The 20,392-nt window shown below is 41.4% G+C and overlaps 1 long non-coding RNA gene across 1 annotated transcript; it reads right to left on the bottom strand.

Annotated features, from left to right (window-relative positions):
* Positions 1-1,225: 1,225 nt before the first annotated feature.
* On the bottom strand, positions 1,226-19,849 carry LOC122910553. Its single transcript, XR_006385240.1, has 3 exons — positions 19,805-19,849; positions 8,106-8,209; positions 1,226-1,323 (listed from the first exon to the last, which is right to left on the bottom strand). It is a non-coding gene; the product is annotated as an uncharacterized LOC122910553 (long non-coding RNA).
* Between the last annotated feature and the right edge of the window lie 543 nt (positions 19,850-20,392).

The following is a 20,392-nucleotide window of genomic DNA, read 5'->3' as shown; positions in this document are numbered from 1 at the left end:
GCCCCGGCCAGCGTCTGCCACTGCTGTGCTCTCTTGCTGTTGATGAGCGTGGAGCCACTAGGCAGAGCACAAACCTGCACCCTTGGCCCCAGATCTCCTCTGCAGAGTTGGGGGAGACCCAACCAAATCTTTCACCTCCCTGCAAGCAGACAGAACCCACTGTGCCTGCAACGCGTACTGCCTGCTTAGGCAGGAAGCTAAGCATGTCGCGTCCTGCAACCGTTCTCTTGGCTTTCAGACTTTCTGTGTCCTTTGTGGCTCTCCCTGTTAAAATGTGCTTGCTCACCAGTGCATTCCCTAGAAAATCCTTTCATAGTTCCCTTAAGAAAACAGCTCTTATTGGGACACCTGGAAGGCTCAGTCGGTTGGGCATCCTTTGGCTCCAGTCATGGTACTGGGGAGCCCGCTTCTCCCTCTGCCTGCTGCTCCCTCTGCTTATGCTCTCTTTCTCTCTCTGACAAATAAGTAAATAAAATCTCTTTTTTAAAAAAAAGAAGAAAAGAAAATTGCTCTTATTGTATGTCAACTCTACTTCATAATTTAAAAACAAAAGAAAACAGCTCTTAAATCAGCTTAATCAGAGCACATCAACTGCCTCTCCCTGTTGATAATTATTAACTCTAGCAAGCTCTCAACTTCAAATGTTTAAGAAGCAGCAAACCGAAAACAGAGAGACAGCTTACCCTCACAATGGTCATGATTTTCCTCACACCTCTTCCCACCCATGCCTGTTTGCTGGGTCTCCTGGAGCCAGACACTCAACAAGGGTTTCTGAAACACTCCCATCCTCAGCTAATCCATGTTTTAACTTATCCTTCAGGAGCCTCCAGTCTCATCTCTGCAGCTACAAAACTGTGGCTACAGAAGATGATCTTGTCAGCCTCATCTTTTATCTGCAGCAGGTACAAATTTTTGCTCACCCACTCAGATGTGGAAAATGTGATGTTATTATACTATGACTGAACTTAGTGCTTTAGTGCTCATTTCTGCTTCATCCTGCCAATGCAGGATAATTCAGTCACCTTCAGGTTTTTTTCTCTTGGCTCCTTTTGGGTTAATATTCAACCATTTTAGGATTCTCTCTTTGTTCTCATCTTTCAACACCCACACACAATCCAAAGTCAGGTGGGACGTGAGGTACAGTTTAGGTTCCATCTTGGCAATTGGAATGAGGAAATGGAGGGTCACAATCTTCTCTCCATACTAATCTCCAACCGAGATAGCCAGCTTCTTGCCTGATCCTTATTGCTAGGCACTCATGTCCAGGGCTGCAGTCAGGGGTCCTTCAAAGCCTCCAAAGTCAATGGGCTGCATTCTCCTTCCCTAGGCATACAAGATTTAGCAAATAAAAATATAAGAGACAGGTTAAATTTGAAGTTCGAATAACAAATGATTGTGGGGGCCATCAGCCCTCTCTCTCTGTACTTTCTCATAAAAAAGAAGTGGAGGGACCAAGACTTCCAGGCCTCCGCTATGGAGGCAGGCCTGACACAGCTCATCCCTCCTGCTATGCAGGTGGAAGGAAAAGCCAGAGAGAAAGCCACCCCTATAGGTATGACATTTAAACACAGTCACCTCTTCTAGGAAGCAAGAGCCCATATCCCAGAATCCAGCCAGATGAGATGTTCCTCTTCGGGTTTAATAAGTGTATAAGTTCGGTTTGGGATGACGAAAAAGTTCTGGAGATGATTATACAACAATGCAAATGCACTTAATGTTTCTGAATTGAACACTTAAAATGGCAAAATTTTATGTTGTATATATTTTATAATTATTTGTAGAGTCCCTCTTCATGGAGAGAAGGGAAGTAGGAAAAAAAGACAAACACCGCTTTCCCAAATCATAGATTAAAAAGTAGGGATGCAACCACCTCCTTTGCCTTCTAGCAGTGCCCTCCTCCATGATTTGGTTTACCCCTCAGCTGGAGGTAAGATTGCTGCCCCCAGTCTGACCTCATCTGTAACAACTGCTATTGAAGAGAGTCAGGGGCTGCCAGGAGCTCTAGAAATTGAGGAAGTCCCTTCTCGAAGTCCCAGCAAACCTCTCCTCACACTTCATTGGCTCAGATTAGGTCTCATGCCCATTTGTTACCCAATCTCTGACAAAGGAGCATTTGACTGAGGACTTTGTACCTGACCCCCTCCAGTATGCCACACATCATTTAAATACTTTTTAACACTTAAAAATCCACTAGCACAATCAGGCCCAGACTTGCAGTGGAATAGGGATCAGGCTTCCCCTGAGCAGTAGGCTGTGGGAGAATAGATGAGGAGAGATCAGTTCCTACCCAACAATGGGCCTCTTGGGAACGGGACAGGGAAATGAATAGACAATCTAGCATCCATAACATGTGAACTGGGTAGAGTGGAATTGCACTCTCTGGTACTTACTTGGATATTACCAAAACCTCAAGAGGAAAGAAGCTGAGAGTTAAAAGCCTGGTATTCCATTCTGTGACATCTTCCACGCCCACCCACACCACAAAAATAAAAGTCCTGAGTAAGTTCTATTCAAGCAATTGGTGTGAACCCTGCAAGGCTGAATCCTCAGGCACTCTAACCCTGCTCATTGTACCCCATCCCTACCCCAGCCACCCCGGAACATCCCTGTTCTACTCAGGGATCCCTGGTGTTCCCCAATGATGCTCCTTGCCAGACTGTTGTCTTCTATGTCCTCAAATAGAAACATCTCTCACACCAGTGTGGCTAGTGAAGAAACTGTTTTTAACTCTAATTATGTAAACACGCAATTAGAATGATTAGATAGTCACTAAACATGTGGAATGAGGCATGAGACAAAAATTACGTGGATTTGGGGGAGACTTATAGTGAATGTAGGAAACCCAATCCACTAAAAAGCAGTAGAATAAATTGAAAATGAAAGTAGAATTCAGCTTATAGTATTCTTTCAAGTTTAGGGCCCCAGAAGAAAGAAGTTTTATAAGAAGTTTTGAAAAGCCATAGAAAATTGTACAAGCTCATCTAATCCAACAGAGATTCTTTCTAAAATAAGAAGTGAAAAGGGTGGTTTCCCTAGGGGAAGGATGAAACCTTTCTAATAATATTTGAGTGTAAGTTCACAGGTGCGGAAGTGGAAGGGGGTCTGGAAAAGATAGTTAAAAATCGACATGCCGTGCAGCAAACAAAACAGATGTGAAGGAACATTTGTCTGAAGACTCTGTCCCTGACCCCCTCCAGTAAATACACCACACATCATTTAAATACTTTTTAATGCTTAAAAATACTTAATTTCCAGAAAGCGTGTCTATGACACGGTAATGTGGGCTTATTTGTTAATCACTTATTCAACAAATATTTTCTAAGCACCTACTATGTACTAGGAACAGCCTTAATATGTGTGTCTCTTATATAAATATGGTATTATAAATGTTTAAGAACTATATGAAGTGAAATGTGTTTTTTCCCACACTCTTTAGATATACTTACAGCAAGACATTTTGATTAGTTTTACCTGCTTGTTTCTTTAATTGTGCACTGAAAAATTGGACATTTAATTGTTTCTAGATTAATTTCAAGGTTTGTAGCAAAATTATAGCTTTTACAGACATCAAAGAAATAGCTTGGAGCTATCATAAAATAATAAGCAAATATACTAAACTGGGAAAGAATGCAGCCATTTTTAATTGAGTGTTCTTATTCATTATTAATTATCAGAAAAGGAGAAGTAATATAAATTCTCATATCAGTCATTTTTTTGAGAGAAAGAGTGAGGAGGGGCAGAGGGAAAGGGAAAACCTTAAGTTAAAGCTCCATGTTGGGTATAGTCTCAAGACCCTGACATCATAACCTAAGCCAAAATCAAGAGTCAGATGCTTAATCAACTCAGTCACCCAGCATTCTCATATCAGTCGTTTCTAGTTATGAGAATAATTATTGTGATAATCTTCGTTCTGTCTATTGATCTGTTTGATCAATTGGTGTTCTATTATTTTATTACTTGTACTAAGAATTTCTTTGTGGGGCGCCTGGGTGACTCAGTGGGTTAAGCCTCTGCCTTCGGTCCAGGTCATGATCTCAGGGTCCTGGAATCGAGCCCCACATCAGGCTCTCTGCTTGGCAGGGAGCCTGCTTCCCCCTCTCTCTCTGCCTGCCTCTCTGCCTACTTGTGATTTCTCTCTCTCTCTCTCTCTCAAATGAATAAATTTAAAAAAGAAAAAAGAATTTCTTTGTGGACCTGAGTAGATATTCCGCTAAAGAAGACCTACAAAAGGTCAACAGGTACATGAAAAGATGCTCAATATTGGGTCATTTGGGTGGCTCAATCAGCTAATCATCTGACTCTTGATTTCAGCTCATGTTATGATCTCTGGGTCATGAGATTGCGCCCTGTGTCCGGCTCCACGCTCAGGGAAGTCTGCTTGAGATTATCTCCCTCTGCCCCTCCCTCCACTCTCTCTCCCCCTCAAACAAATAAATAAAATCTTAAAAAAAAAAAGACATTCAATATCACTAGTCATTTAGGAAATACAAATTAAAACCACAGTGAGATCACTTCATACCTGTTAGAATGGCTATCATCAAAAAGATAAGAAATAACAAGTGTTGGCGAGGGTGTGGAAAAAGGGAACCCTTGCACACTGTTGGTGGGATTGTAAACTGGTACAGCCACTTTGAAAACAGTCTGAAAGATCCTCAAAAAATTAAAAAGAAAACTGCCATATGATTTTATGCCAGCGGTTTCATTTCTGGGAAATAGCCAAAGCAAATAAATACCAATTCAAAAAGATAGATGCACCCCCATGTTCACAGAAGCATTATTTAAAATAGCCAAGACATGAAAATAATCTAAGTGTCTATTGATGGATGAATTGATAAAGAAGTGGTGGTGTATATACATACAATGGAGTATTATTCAGCCATAAAAAAGAAAAACACAGAAATCCTACCATTTGTGACAAGGATGAAACTTGAGGGCATTGTGCTAAGTAAAATAAGTCAGTTAGAGAAAGACAAATACTGTATGATTTCACTTATATGTGGAATCTAAAAACAAAGCAAAACAAATTCATAGAAAAAGCATTCAGACTTGCAGTTACCAGAGGCAGAGGCTGAGGGAAGGAGAAATGGAGGAAGATTATTAAAGGATACAAACTTCCAATTGTAAAACAAATAATTACTAGGGGTATAATGTACATGATGTTTTTTTTGTAGCTAACACTGCCATACAATGTTTAGAAAAGTTAGAAGAGTAAATCCTAAGAGTTCTCACCACAAGGAGAAATTTTTTTCTTCCTTCTTTTCCTGTTGTATTCATATAAGAAGGTAGATGTTAACTCTACTTATTGTAGTAATCACTTCACAAGCTATGTAAATCAAGCCAACATGCTGTATGTCTTAAACTTCTACAGTGATATATGTCAATTATTTTTCAATAAAACTGGGAAAAAAAGAATTTCTCTGCAAACAATGTAAGCTAATTTTCATATGCTATCTGATATATACTTATAAATAGAAATGTGCTACATTTTACTGTGCTTTGTAACCCTCCATAAATTGAATTTTTCATTTTCAAATTTAATCAATTCAAATTATTTATGGCTATAATTGTATTAAGTAAGAAAGTGGTTGAAGTTAAGATTTTGAAAAGCTGGCTATAAAGTGAGCAACATTAGTTTTAAATGGAACTATTCCATCATGGATTTATTATTCAGCCATATGAATAGTACTGATAGAAATTATCCATGGCGAGCATAATCATTTTTATTTAATTGAGTTTTACCTTTGTCAATACACACTCCTGTTTAAATATAATATACCTATAAAATATACTATTCTCTGGATGGCTGTGGTGCAGTCGTGCAATCTTTATGCAATGTCAAGCTAGGAAAAACAGCGTGGAGTACTTAATGTATCGAGTTTGGGTGGGTACTTGTAATCTGAATAAACTTATGCTTACTGGGTCTTGTTGACAACAAACAAATTTCACTGTCATACCTCCATCTTTAAATGTAGTTCTGGACTATACCATTGGTGTCTGGAAATGCAATCTAGCAGGATGCCAGATATTGGGAGCAAGAGCCCCAACCTCAGTATCCTTGGAGAGAAGAAAATGTCTTCTTTCTATGTGATAGAGGATTGGATTGTAGTTGGATTACTTAAGGATTTAGTTTGATCCCTATTTTGACATGTGATTAGTAAGTGAGGAAAAGAGATAAACAAAGATCTGCCTAATGTTAAAGTTCTGTGCTCTTTCCACCATATGCTGCCTTAGCTATCTATGGGTGACAAGGAATTTGGTCCAGGTGACAGGCAACATGGATTTGGGGTCCATTGTTCCTACTTGCCCACCCTCAGTGATCCTAGGCTCAATTTGGACATTGTGTTTGGTTAGATAACATTTCTATCTTTCCCCTTTATTTTATATCCCTCCTGCTCTCCATAGCTTTCAAATCACCCTCTTCTGCCCCACTCCTCTGATCATGTCCAATTCAGCTGGAAAACTAGACTTTCTCATTTAACCTATCATTGGCAGTGGGGTATGTTAGAAAGAGTACAAACTGGCTTTTTAACATCAGAGATATCTAGATTGGGACATCAGTGCCCTTGATTTGGGGCAACTATAACTTTCTAATGCAGTCATTGAAAAAATGGAGATGATGATGATGATGATGATGACAATGATAAATGAGAAAAATAATATCACCAGTCTGTGGTATAAAGGAGACCCCATACTCCGGTTACACCGCCTCTTCTCCATACTCTTTGATACCATGTTCCTGTGTCACCAGATGAAACAGGGAGACTTTCCATTTTATTGCTTTCCTCATAAGTTTGCATATGATGATTTCTGATACATAATTTTTGGGGGTTTTTTTAAATTTATTTATTTATTTCAGAGAGAGAGTGTGTACATGCAAGGAGTGAGGGAGCGGTGGAGGGAAAGGGAGAAAGAAAGCCAAGAAGACTCCAGACTGAGTGTGGAGCCCCATGTGGGGCTCAATCTCACCACCCTGAGATCACAGCCAGAGCTTGAAACCATGATTCTGATGCATAACTGACTGCACCATCCAGACGCAAAAACAAAACAAAACAAAACAAAACAGAAAAAGAAATATTTAATGGATTTCAGAATTAGGAAGTCTTTTCAAAGCATAAAAGTATTGGAAGAAACAAAAAGTAAATTGCTTTTATATAATCCCTGCCCTAGTAAAGCTAATATTCTAGCTATTCTCATTTCCATATTCTTCCAGGAAAACTCTAGAATAATTTTGTTATCATCCCCCTGAATAATACCATCAATACTTTGACTAGGATCATGTTAAACTTGCAGCACTGTGATCAAAGCTGAAGCCAAGACCTCTTATCAGCAAAGCAAAGGGCTTTCCAGGAACCCCTAGCAAGTTTCCGCTCATGACAGAGCCCAAAACTGTCACAGAAATGACTACCTTTATTAGCAAAGGAAGCTATAAAAGATATTTAGCCCCCAGCTTCTAGAATGGAGGTGGGAGGAGGGAGATGAAAATGGATGTTGAGTGAGCTCTCCTGCAGGATCTGCTGCAAATTCCCATGGAAGAGGACACAGAGGCAGGAGCTGCAAGAGCTAGTTCCATGAGCACCTGGGCAAGATGCAAACAAAGATTACTTCTGTGGGATGCAGGCAACATGAGGCACACTGCTAAGAAGGCCGTTCTGCCCCCATTTGCTACAGGCAGCCAAGCAGCGTCAAATACTCTGAGGACTGGGAGCAGCCACTAGGGAAAGTAACTGCCTTACAGATAAGAGAGTCTGGGGCAGCCAGCAGAGCAGTGGTCTTGTGAGAGGCCTCTCTCAAATGCCTGTGGGTATGGCATCTCTGGGCAAATTCTGCTGGCTGCCTATCCAACAGCCATGCCCCCTTCTCCACTGCCAACAAAACCACAGTTTTATCCATGTCCCCAGCCATGGATGAATGAATTCATCCCATCCATGGATGAAACTTGTTTGATCAAGACCCATCATGCAGTTGCTGTCCCCCTTGGACAGTGATTGGGCTACAGGTTAGCAATATGACCGAGCTTTGGACAATGAAATGTAAGTAAGAACTGCTGGAAGTAAGTTCTAGAAAAATGCGTCATGCCAGGATAAAAAAAAAAAAAAAAAGTATACCATCCCTTTTGTCCCTGTTCCTTCTTCCTGCCTTGAACATGGTTATGTATGGACATCATGCTTGAAGCGATGGTTCCTCTGACTTGCGTCCACAGGGCAACAGTCTAAGAACAAGAGACATTTTCTCAGGTTTGCAAAAGTGGAAACATAGAGAGCATAGGTCCTTTATGATTTTGAGATTTTGAGAAAGCCAGTGCATCACTCCTGGAACTGCCTACCACTGGAATGATGAAGGGAAACAACTAAATGTCTTTATTATTTAAATCATTGTTTATACACCATACCCAGTGCTCCATGAACCTTGGAACACTGAAAAAATTTAAATTTAATTTATAAATAAATAAATCATTTTGGCGGAGTTGTTGTATTACTTGAAACTGACGGGATTTCTGTTACAACCCTAAAAAAGAAGAACAGAGCAGAGCATTGTGAGTTGGCTTGTTCTTGAGTAAAGACCTGGGCGGCAGAAGATATCAAGAAAAGCAAATGAGCTGGCAAAATCTGTGTATTAATATGAATGTGACCTCTTCCCATTACCCACAGGCAGTGAGTCAGGTTATACCTAAAAAGTAATTTGAGGGGCACCTAGGTGGCTCAGTCATTAACTGTCTGCCTTCAGCTCAGGTCATGGTCCCAGGGTCCTGGAATCAAGCCCTACATCTGACTCCCTGCTTAGCAGGAAGGCTGCTTCTCCCTCTCCCACTCCCCCTGCTTGTATTCCCTCTCTCACTGTCTCTGTCAAAAAAAAAAAAAAAAAGAAAAGAAAACTTAAAAAGAAAGTAATTTGAGAAGAAATGACATTTTTATACAATACAGTCTTCCATTTTAGAAAGATAATGTATTTCTCAATTATTTATATCTCTTCTATTCCTAAGTTTTACATTTTTGTCATATATACCTCACCTATGTCTTGTTAGGTTTATTCTTAGATATTTTGTGTTTGAGGATATTGTCTCTCTAAAGACGCTGGGGTTCACTAGGGCTCTGTCTTCTGCTCTCTTTCCACCCCACAACTGCCATGGAAGATACATCCTTTCCTGGCCCTTCCCACTACTAATTGAACCTGTTCCTTCTCCATTCTGGGAAAATATCCTCAAGCTCCTGGGTACATAGACTTTTTCCTGGACTATTTTTTGGAGGTCATCCAACGCTGATTGACAGGAAAAGGTAACATTTGGAATCCAGTGAGCTTGAGGTTATAACGTGTCATGTCAGCAATTGCTAAACAACAGTACATCAGATTAGGTCAAGAATTTGTGAAATGTTTGTGCCAAGTGAAATGTCAAAGCACAAAGTGTGTGAAAGAAAAAAATCTCTGTGCCAGTCAAAATGTCATTCTGCCTTGCAACAAGTAATTTATTCCTTTCTGTCTTTATCGCCGTTCTTGTTTCACACGTATTAATGTTGCCTCTAAGTAATTGAAATTAATAGTGGCATTATCAGTGGTTAAGGGCAAAAACTAAAGAGCTAATTTAGAATCACTCAGTCAATTTGGACTCCTTTTGAAAAATGGAATTTGTTAACCCAACCTTAAAAATAAGCCCTTACCTGATTGTCCAAAGCATTCACACTGCAGCTGCCGTTTGTTCTGTTAATTTTTTTAATAGGTAAAAACAAAGCACAGAAGATAGTTTAAAGAATAAATGTTTTTTAAATGCTGTATCTGAGGAATTGCAAACCTGGTAGAAATGCTATAGATATGATTACCAGATCAGACAGTCCTCAATAAATGGAATGCCGGTAGCTTGTTGAATTGATTATGAAATGAACCTCCATAATGTTTGTCACCATTTTCCTACTGGTTTTAATTTCTAAATTGGCAGTGCTTCCCAGAGAACATGGCGTCTCTCCATGCCATTTGCTTTCTCAGAAGGCAGCTTTCTATTGCACAGTCATGGCCAAACAGTGGGAAACAGGCCCTGCTCTTGATGTTACAGCTGCCTGGTTAATAAACAAAAATGTTTCTCTGTAGACATCAGGACCAGGACTAGGCTGAGGCAACGGAGGTGCCCAGAACACTGCCCTTCAGGAGGCCCCCATTCTCAGGTGCCACCCTGCACTTAAATAGCCTTGAGGTGAATGCTTCCTTGAATGTTGTGCCCTAGGCACTGCACTTGCCTCACCCCTGTCCTGGTCCTGGTAGGGCATTATTGTTGCCCTTGGAATTGAAGAAACGGACCTGGGAGTAAAGAACAACTCTGTAAGTCTTCCAAGAATGGTAACTGAGTTCCTGTCCAATTATATTAATTCCACATACTAGAAATTGAACGATATGAATTTGAAGAGTAATAAGAAGCCTGTAATTGCTAAGATGAGGAAAACTTCTCAAAAAGGGAGTCTAATTAATGGCTCAGAACAGGCCCAACAGAGTGTAAGGACCATGTAGAACCACCATGTTCCAGATTTTAGGCTTCACGTTTTCAGATTTGGAGCTCAAATTTATCAACACAAAGAGAGATGGTCAGATTGAGGAAAACTGACAAGGGAACTACAAATAATTCAGAATTCCAATTCACTAAGTTAGAGTTGTAGATATTTTCCAGTGACCCTAGTGTTCAATGTTCAGGACACCCCTCCCTAGAGCCTGGGGATGTGGAACAAAGTGTTAATCATCAGAAATCTGGAAATGAGCATGGAAAGACAGCAAAGTGTGTGGGGGGGGTTGTCATTACAGAATATTTCATCCAGGCCAGGGAAAAGTCCTGCTTCAAGCCAGAATACTTTGTGTATTTCTTCACTCGATAAATATAAATTGTGCATCTACCATGTTCCCAGCAAACCCTGTCATCTCTACTTTCAAAATAAATTCTAAACCCAGTACTTCCTGCCGTCTCCATAGTAATGATCTAAGTTAAGCTCCATCTTCCTGCATCTGGGTTAATGGAACAGGCCCCCCAACTAGTCTCCTGGCATCCACCCTCTCCCCGATACAGTCCATTCTTTACCACCTGTCAGACTGCTCTTTTTAAAATGTGAGTCAGATCATGATGTACCTCAGTTCAAAATTCTCTACTGACTTTGTACCTGTTGGAATAAAACCCCAAATCCCTTTCTTGGGCTGCAAGGACTACATGATCCCATTCCAGCTCTCTGATCTTATTTCCCACCGCTGCCCACTTCACTCACTCCACTCTAACTAGAGACACTTCTGTCCAGCTCCTGGGATACTCCAAGATCACCTTTGCCTCAGGATCTCTGTACATACCCCCCCCACCTGAATAATTTATCCCCAGATGTCTGCATGACTCACTGTGCCTAAATGTCTATGCTTATCTGTCCCCTTACTGTAAAAGCTCCCATGACCATCTTATCTAAAACAGCATCCTTCCATCACTTTTTGTCCTCTTTCCCTGAAGAATTTTTCTTTAACCATCTGACAAGTTTCTGTCTTTCCCCAGCAGAAGGTAAGCTCCATGAATTTTACCTGTTTTTGTTTATTGCTATATCCCTAGTTCCTAGAACATTGCCTGGAACATGATAAATGCTCCAAATATATTCGCTGAATTAAGGGTGAATACACATAAGTTATGTAATAATTCTGGTCACTAGGAAAGAGTATTGGTTGATGGGTTGGGACTTTTCTCAGGTCTCGGTGAAATAGCATTTTAGGACTCTTGATCTCCCTTTGCTTTTTTTTTTTTCCCAGTTCTTTTTTTAATGTATCAGAATATTTAATAAGACACTAGCATATTTATGAGTATCTGATTTTTTTTCAGTTGCACACTTCAACATCAGTTGAGTTGTGACAGGTGAGTGAAGGGCAACCATTCAACAGGGTCTATAGGCATAGCATATCAGAAAACATAGCTGACATGTCTAGTGTATATATAAATAATACCAATATTATACCTTAGCCTACACAACTGGGATATTACTTTAGATTATTGTCTACCTTCTTCAATGTGGCCTCTTCTCTACCTTTAGTTCTGGAGTTTATTCTGCCAGTTCTCAGGGTTTGTTTGTGGTGTTGTTGTTTGTTTGTTTGTTTGTAGGTATATAGGATTATTTGGTAGTTATCTGGTTGTATTTGTGGGAGCAGGTGAGTCTAGAGTCCTCCTACTCTGCTGCTAGCTTCCCGTCCTCCAATCTCCCTTTGCTTGCTCCATACCCAGCAGGGAGCCCAATGCAGGCCCTGAAGTCATGACCATGAAATAAGACCTGAGCTGAGATCAAGTGTCAGACACCTAACTACTGAGCCACCCAGGTGTCTCTCCCTTTGCTTTTTGATGGACTAGGTAAGGTGTGTGATAGGAAAAGAGGGATCAAGGTAAAATCAAGATTTTTAGCAAGCACAAATGGAAGAATGGAATTTCATTTCTGCATCAGGGAAGAGCAGATTTGGAGGCTGGGAGCTGAAAATCAACAGTTCATTTTTGAACATATGAAGTTTAAGTTGTCTATTGGATATTCAGTGGAGATGTTCACTAGGCAGTGAGATGTAAGAGTCTGTAGTTCAGGGGAGAGAGTCAGGCAGAGCATAGACATTTGCAGCATAGGGAAGTTATTTAAAAAGTTATGGAAGTTTGTTGATCCTCTTGGGGGCAAGCATAGACAGGTAAGAGAGGAGTTCTGAGGACTAAACCCTGAGATGCACCAGCATTAGAATTCAGGGAGATGAGAAAATAGCAGTGGAAGACAACTACAAGGGGGAGCAGAGAAAAAAAAGTTACCAGTTGAAGAAGGACAAAGGTCTAGGAAGGATTTTTTATGTATGAGAAATATTGTAATATTTCTGATGCAATGGAAATGATCCAGTGAAAAGGGAAAAATTAATGGTGCAGGAGTGATGAACAATTGCAGGAATGAAGTTCTACAGTAGGGAAGTGGGGCTGGATCCAGTGCAGAGGTGGTCATGGCTCTGTAAGTCATTACAGAGAAGCACAAGCAACTCACCTGTAAGCAGGAAGTAAGGCAAAGTCTGTGCCAGAAAGTATGAAGGTGTGGTGGTAGGAGCTTGTGGAAGTTCTTTTCTGGTTGCTTCTGTCTTAGTAAAATCATGGATTGGAGCTATTGATGACAGGCAGGAATCAAAGGGTATCTGATGTTCTAAAGAATATATTGGGTAGAGATGAGGGAGTGGAACATTCGAAATTTTTTCTTTTTTATGGTAAGTGTAATTTGAAATGACTGGGTTGAAGGTATGGCCCTAGGAATGGTGACTGAGGTGAGAATGGTGGCAAGACCGCACATGTGACTGGTCTTCCCCGATATGACCTGGGGCTGACACATGTGTAGAAGACAATATTAGGAATGTTCCCTGAGCAACTCGAGTGTGCCAGACAATCCGTGTTTCTCTCTCCATTAATCCACAAGACAACCTTGCAACAACCCAAAGAATCAAAGATGGTTATCCTCCAATTGTTTTCACAAATGAAAAAAGTTAAGGCTCGGAGAGTTTCATTAACCAGCTCAGGGTAACACAGCAATATGGATGCAGGATTCAGACTTGGCTCTTCTAACCCCAGGGCCACTCTTTCCTGTGTCTGTGACACACCTCTCCAATGTCTTCACCTGCAAGCATTAGTCCACAACAAGTTACAAGAGAGTTGGACCAGGAAGTCTTACGGCTCAACTTTTGTTGTTTGAGCCTGAGGCAGAAGTCTGATCCAGAGGTTAAATGCTTCAGTCTCCTGAGAGAAAAGCCTCTTTTCACTCTTATAGGTTAGTGCCACTTTGGGGCATTGAAAACCAACATAAAGGGTCAAGTCTAATGGCTATAACCAATTTGGGTTTGTTTTACTTCAGGGGTAACCTTAGTGGCCTGCCCCAGCAGCTACATTTGTCTTACTGTAGCAGGATACTCTTGGAGAATCCTGAAGCACAGGCCAGGGGACTTCTTGGCCGTTTACCATTTTTTTAAAGGTTTTTAAAAATGTATCCAAATAGCATGGAGGACAAGGGGCGTTAGAGAGGAGTAGGGAATTTGGGTAAATTGGAAGGGGAGGTGAACCATGTGAGACTATGGACTCTGAAAAACAATCTGAGGGGTTTGAAGTGGCGGGGGGGTGGGAGGTTGGGGTACCAGGTGGTGGGTATTATAGAGGGCACGGCTTGCATGGAGCACTGGGTGTGGTGAAAAAATAATGAATAATGTTTTTCTGAAAATAAATAAATTGAAAAAAAAATGTCTATCTTCCAGTAACTGAACAATAAAGAGAAAAATGAGCAACATCATGGGTATTAATGTGCACAGAAAACAAAATGTTCAATAAAAATTAATTATATCTAAAAAAAAATGTATTTACTTGAGAGAGAGTACAGAGGGAGAAGGGGAAGCAGACCCCTGCTAAACAAGGAACCTGATGTGGGGCTTAATCAGGACCTTAGGATCGTGACCTGAGTGAGCTAAAAGCAGACACCTAACCGACTGAGCCACCCAAGCTCCCCACGCCATTTACCACATTGTAACCCGAACTTCATCTGGAAAAATGTGAGGCCTGATACCCTGTCTCTGGTATTCCCGGAGTGTTCTATTATAAGTCCAGGGTTTCTATCCCCCGGAGGCAATTTATACAAGTGATAAGGGAAGAAAGCAGAGACATGAAATTTTTTCACAAAATTCATTTCTTGCTTCAGATGGAAGAAATTCGCATGCATTCTGCTTTGTAATAGTTCTACTAGAAAGTCAGGGAATCCTACCTCTCAGTGCTCCAAATGAGAAAACTGCAATCAAAAGTCATTGCTGTTACTCATCTAAACCAAAACCATCCAATAGAATTTCTGCAAAAAGGAAATATTCTGTTTGTGCTTTCTAATTCAGTAGCCATTAGTCACATATGGATGTTGAACACTTAAAATGTAGCTAATAAACTGAGGAACAGAATTTTTATTTAATTTCAATTTATTTAATTTTCGATTTAAACCATCTGTGGCTAGTGACTACCACGTTGAACTGCACAGATCTAGATTATAAAACAAGAGGCCAAGCCACCTCACCCGTTTGAACACAGTGACCAAGTTTGCCCATAGAACCTTGCCATGAAGACCCTTGCTTCATCCGTTCCTCCTAAAAAAGGAGGGTCTCCACTGCTCACACCTTTTGGGGAAAAAACAAACAAACAAACAAACAGAAAGTCCATGTAACCATATTCTATTACTGCCACAGATCACTGTAAACTTTGAAGGTTAGAACCCATATTTACTGTCTCACAGTTTCTGTAGGTCAGAAGTCCAGGTACAGCAGAGGCCAATGTAGTTCTCTGTTTAGGGTCTCACCAGGCCCAAGTCTAAGTGTGAGCAGGGCTGCATTCCTTTCTGGGGGCTCTGGGAAAGAATCTACTTCAAGTTCATTCAGGTTGTCGGCAAAATTCGGTTCCCTGCTGCTATAGGAGTGACGTCTCTGCTTGCTTGCTGATTGTCAGCTAGGGGTTGCCCTTAACTCCAAAAGACCTCCCTCTGGTCCTTGCACACTTTCCTCCTACCTCAGATCCAGCAACAGCACATCAAATCCTTCTCACACTCAGAATCTCTCTGCCTTCCTCTTCTGCCCTCAGCTTTGAAGGGCTCACATAATTACATTGGATCCACTCACATAATCTCCCTATTTTATTGCCAATTGTTTAGTAACGTTAATAACATCTACAAAGCCTCTTTTGCCAATTAATATAGCATAAGCACAAGAGTATTATCAGGGAGCAAAAACCCAGGAACCAAAATTCTGCCTATCACAACCAGATAGCAGAGAAACCAGTGAGACAATAGCTAGCAATTATTTAATGTTTTCTAGAGTAGAAAATAAAAAGGACTTATTGGGGAAAAATTTTTTAAAACAACCTCTTTTGAATTTTTTCTCTCCCTTAGAATCTTGAGTCACTTATCTTATTTCATCATTATGAGAAATGGGCCAAGTGGTTAGTTTTAGGATCCCCAGACATTTCAGGGTATATGCCTTGGAGTGTCTAAGTCTTCAGAATAGCCTCCAGCAGAGAAAACAGAAGCTGATACACCACCTCCATGGCCCTGTCCCATCACAACAGAACCTACCAGAAATTTTGAGCCCTCTTTCTGGTTTAGCCAGTGCTCAGTTAGATATTAAGTCCTGATAAGAAGTGGAGGCTGTTAATTAATGAACAAACCTTACATGCAAAATAAGCTACTCAGCTCCAGTTAGCAAATTCCAGTAAGAAATGAAGTGAATGGAAAAATACTTCCTTCTAATTAGGTAAAAAGAAACAGGGAGTTTTTCAAGTCCAAAACAAAGAGCTGCTTTGTGTTTGTCCTCCTCCTAGAGAGAAGGGAGAAAGATATCTTTGAGCTAGGAGTTCAGGGAGAGAGAGAGAGACGAGAGAGAGAGAGAGAGAGAGAGAGAGAGGAGAGAGAGAGAGAGAGCAAGCTGAGAGAGGACCAGTCTGTTACCTGAAAGAGAGCAAACAAAGTACAAGCTGCTGCATTTTCCAAGAGTAAGCCCCCAGGTCTGGGAAGAACCCATAAGAATTCACTTAGGGGGACACAATGTTGAGAACATGTAAGAACAAAGGCCTGGGTGGAGAAGTCACTGGGAGTGCGCAAAGCTGTCTATCTGGTACTTACCCAGGTCTACCAATTCTATCTTCCTTACTTGAGGATGACTCATGCTCAAGAACAAAACGACCTTACAGCATGTTGCATGTTGTATCCCTTTCCAGCTCCAGGCAGAAGCCTCTTGTTGCTGGCTAGATCACGAGGGTAGTCAGCACCTACTCTTGGACACCGCCTGGCACCCTCTCTCCAGAGACTTAGAAATCCCTTATGCTGGAGGCCCAGACAGACTTTCTAGACTAGTTCTCATGCCCTATGACCTCTCCACCATTAGCATGGTTTATGCCCACCCTGAATGCCGACCCTTCCTATGGCCTGTCTTTCCCGGTACCATCATCTCCAACTTCCCCTTGGCTCAGCCTCTTATGTTTCCCTTCCCATAATCCAACCTTTCTGCTGGCCTTCTGAAGATTTTACCCATTGATAAACTCCTTTCCCTATGATTTAAGAGCCCATTGGGCTCCTTTCTCCCTACCTTAACTGAAACATGACTCTTACTGAAGGACCCTGCCTTTTCTGCAGCCCCTTTAGCTGCCGATGTATATTCTTCGATTCCTGGTGTATCCCAGAGCTATGGAAAAAGGGTCCTGGTTACTCTTCTGGCTCCACATTACCATATCCACACCTTTATTCTTCATTAAGTTATAAAAAACTCTCCACCCTTTGTTGTGCTCATGGTTTCCATCTGTCCTTCTCTTGGTCACCTGTTCCACATTCACTGGAGCTCAGTGAAACTCTCCTCCCCAGTCCTGCCAACGTTGCAGGTGACCTCCACCTCCTTTCCCCTTCACCAGTCACTCCTTTCACTTTGCCTTGGATGTGATGATTACCAACAACTGTTTCAACTCTGCCACGCTAAATTCTAATACCCCATGAAAAACCATTACCAGACCATTTTCTATTCTCTGTTTTAAGAAAAACAAACAAAAACAACTACTCTTTGCCTCATTTAGAGTACCAAGCCATGGGTTCCTCGATTCTGTTCTAACCTCCCATCTGCTCTAGCTCACCTTCTTAGGTGCTGCTCATTAAACCAGCATTTCAGACAGATTCTGTCTTCCACTGATCCAGTCAGAGAAGGCAACACCTGAGAATAGGCAAGCTTATCTGTAAATGAAGAAACACTAAAAATAATGTACTCTATGTAAAATAAATATTAATAAAATAACACTTCTACCTGTGTTCACATTATCCAGATAATCTTAAGATTTTCCCAGGTGCTGGCTAACATTTAATGACTAACAGGTCTGAACAAAAGCACATCAGATGCCTATACGGAAATTCTACTTGGATTCTGATAGAGTCCAAGACGCTAACATCACCTCCCAGTCAGATTTTGAGCAGTGTTGGGGCAGTAAAACTTAGAAGATCCTATCTGGGAACAATTTAAAACTTTATTATCCAACAAATGTGTTTTCTATCAGCCCTATCCTGATGCCTTCTCAAAAATTATAATAACGTTTTCATGGAATTATCTCCATTTCAACCTAACTCTCCATCTATCTTGTATCACTTTTCTTCTCTCATCATAATGTAGAAATAGATCTTAACATCAAATGATAAAAAGCCATTCAAATCACATCTCTGCAGGAAGCCTTGGCCATAATAGGTAGGCCTTGCTGTTGGGATGGCAGGCAACTTTCCCTCTTCCTTCTCTGCTTTGAGCCATGGCTCTCTAAAGCCGATACCAAGAATGTTATGAGGACATGACTGTCAAAGTTTGCATCCAGTAAGAGTTACTCAAATGGTTGCTAGGAGATTGTAAGAAGGAATAGGAATGGAGGGCAAAAAAGCTAGAGATGAGGAAAAAGGGGGATCCAGTAGGGAGTCAATGCCAATAGACAAAAATCTGAGCCAAATGTAGCAGACTAAGCCTAGTTACAGCGCAGTTACAATAGGGGTTGAGGGGTCATGGGAAAGAGCCCACCCAGAGTAAGTTGCTCTGGATAAATGAGACACATTGAGGCCTTCTGTTCACTCAGGCAAAGGAAGGATAAGAGCATGAGCCCAGCCTTAGGCTGGCAGAATCAAGGTATGAAGCAGGGCCCATGTACCTGGCAGACACACAAGGACAAGGCTTTCTACCTGGCATCTGTGACTTGGGTACCCAGGCACATGAGAGCTTGGGAGGAATTACCCATCCTTGATAGAAGATGGATACAGAGAGCCTGCCACCTCTGCCTGCAGGTTTAAAAGGGTCAAAATGTTGTAAGACAAAAACTATTGATCTGCCCTTCTCCTTTTGAAAGGTGTGGCACTCATAAACAGCTCTGATGATACATATGGGTAAAGTCTAATAATTCTTCATTCATTCATGGATCATGTACTGAAAACCTAATACATGCTAAATGCAGAGTTAGGTGCTGAGGAGATAAGGACAAATGTATTAATGTAGAGATATTCACGACCACCTTCTGTCCTTCTACCAGCACTCCTTGCCCCTTTAAGGAACTCACATATTAAATTTGTGGAGCCTTATTGTGCTGATCAGGAGAATGGGTAGAAAAGAAAACTGGAAGACATCAAGAGAGGCTATATGATAAAGAATTGTGCAACAGATAACAAAAAGAGTAGAGAGCAGAGATCTGGAAGAGAGGGGAATGGAGAGATAGAGAAAACACATGATGAGGATGGAGTTGAAGTGGTGAGAAAATTGGGAGCAGGTGGGTTAGTGACTTGTGGACTTGGGGAGATGGATCATTAAAGTCCAGAACAGCATGGGGAGAGAGAGAGAGAGAGAGATTGTAATTTCTGGCCACACTCTCTTGGAGACTTTATGAACTTCCTTGTGATTGGAATTGTGTTTTACTCTTGGAGGCCACACAATGATAAAAATGCTTGCAAGGCGACCCAACTTTTTGGAGATTACAAAATAAGACATAGTCCCTGCCCTCTAGGTGCTCAGAGTCAGACAGGAAAACAGACATTTAACATAAAGTAATACAATAAGACTTTGCAAGTGCTGCATCCTACGGCTGTACAGGGCTTGGGGTGACAAGTGAGAGGGAGGCCACTAGCTCAAGAATAGCCAGATGTTCTCTCCACTGGAGCTTGTGGGGAGTGGTTTAGGTCCCAAATCAATGGGACCAAGAGCAACCTATGCCTTAGTGCTGGAAAAGAAGAAGCAAAAAACCCAAATTCCCTCCTCAACCCTATTGGAATTCTATTACCTCTATGCTCACCAGAGTGTCAGGCAGCGTGGCCCGCTTGGGCTTCCTGAGGGCTTCCTTTTTGCTTGTTTGACCGAGAGCTCCCTGCGCAGCCCATATCTTCTTTTCTACTCCAGTATCGCCCAGACAAAGGAGAGCGTCTGTAGACTGAGGTGTTAGCATAAGAGAACTCAGTACCAAATCTTGTAAGCATGGAAGGGGAAAACGGATGAATGCTAAATGAAGGCTGAAATCATGTAAGTGAAACACAAAGTCAGCCCCAGAGCTGCTGCAATATTACAGCGGAGGTTTGCAGTAAGTTCGCTACCCCCAGGCAAAGGGAGGACTTGAGTTTCCAAGCAGGGCTGAAGCAATCACTTTGCTGGTTTGTGCCAGCCAAGTGACTCACTCTCAAACCTGTTTAATATGAAACAGCATTAGGAGCCTGGATATAGCCTCAGGGAGATCAGCTGCTAACCAGCTCGGATTATAGCTGCAATCCCTCAAACGCGGCCATTTAAAGTGTCTCCACATGTCTTTGGTGGCACACAACACTGTGCAGGAAAGACACCGTCCTTGAAGTAGAAAGATCAACGTTCTGGTTCCCATTCTGTAGCAATT

This window comes from Neovison vison, chromosome 6 (genome assembly GCF_020171115.1).
Source record: "Neovison vison isolate M4711 chromosome 6, ASM_NN_V1, whole genome shotgun sequence".
NCBI lineage: Eukaryota > Metazoa > Chordata > Mammalia > Carnivora > Mustelidae > Neogale > Neogale vison.
This window is presented reverse-complemented; position numbering and strand designations above follow the sequence as displayed.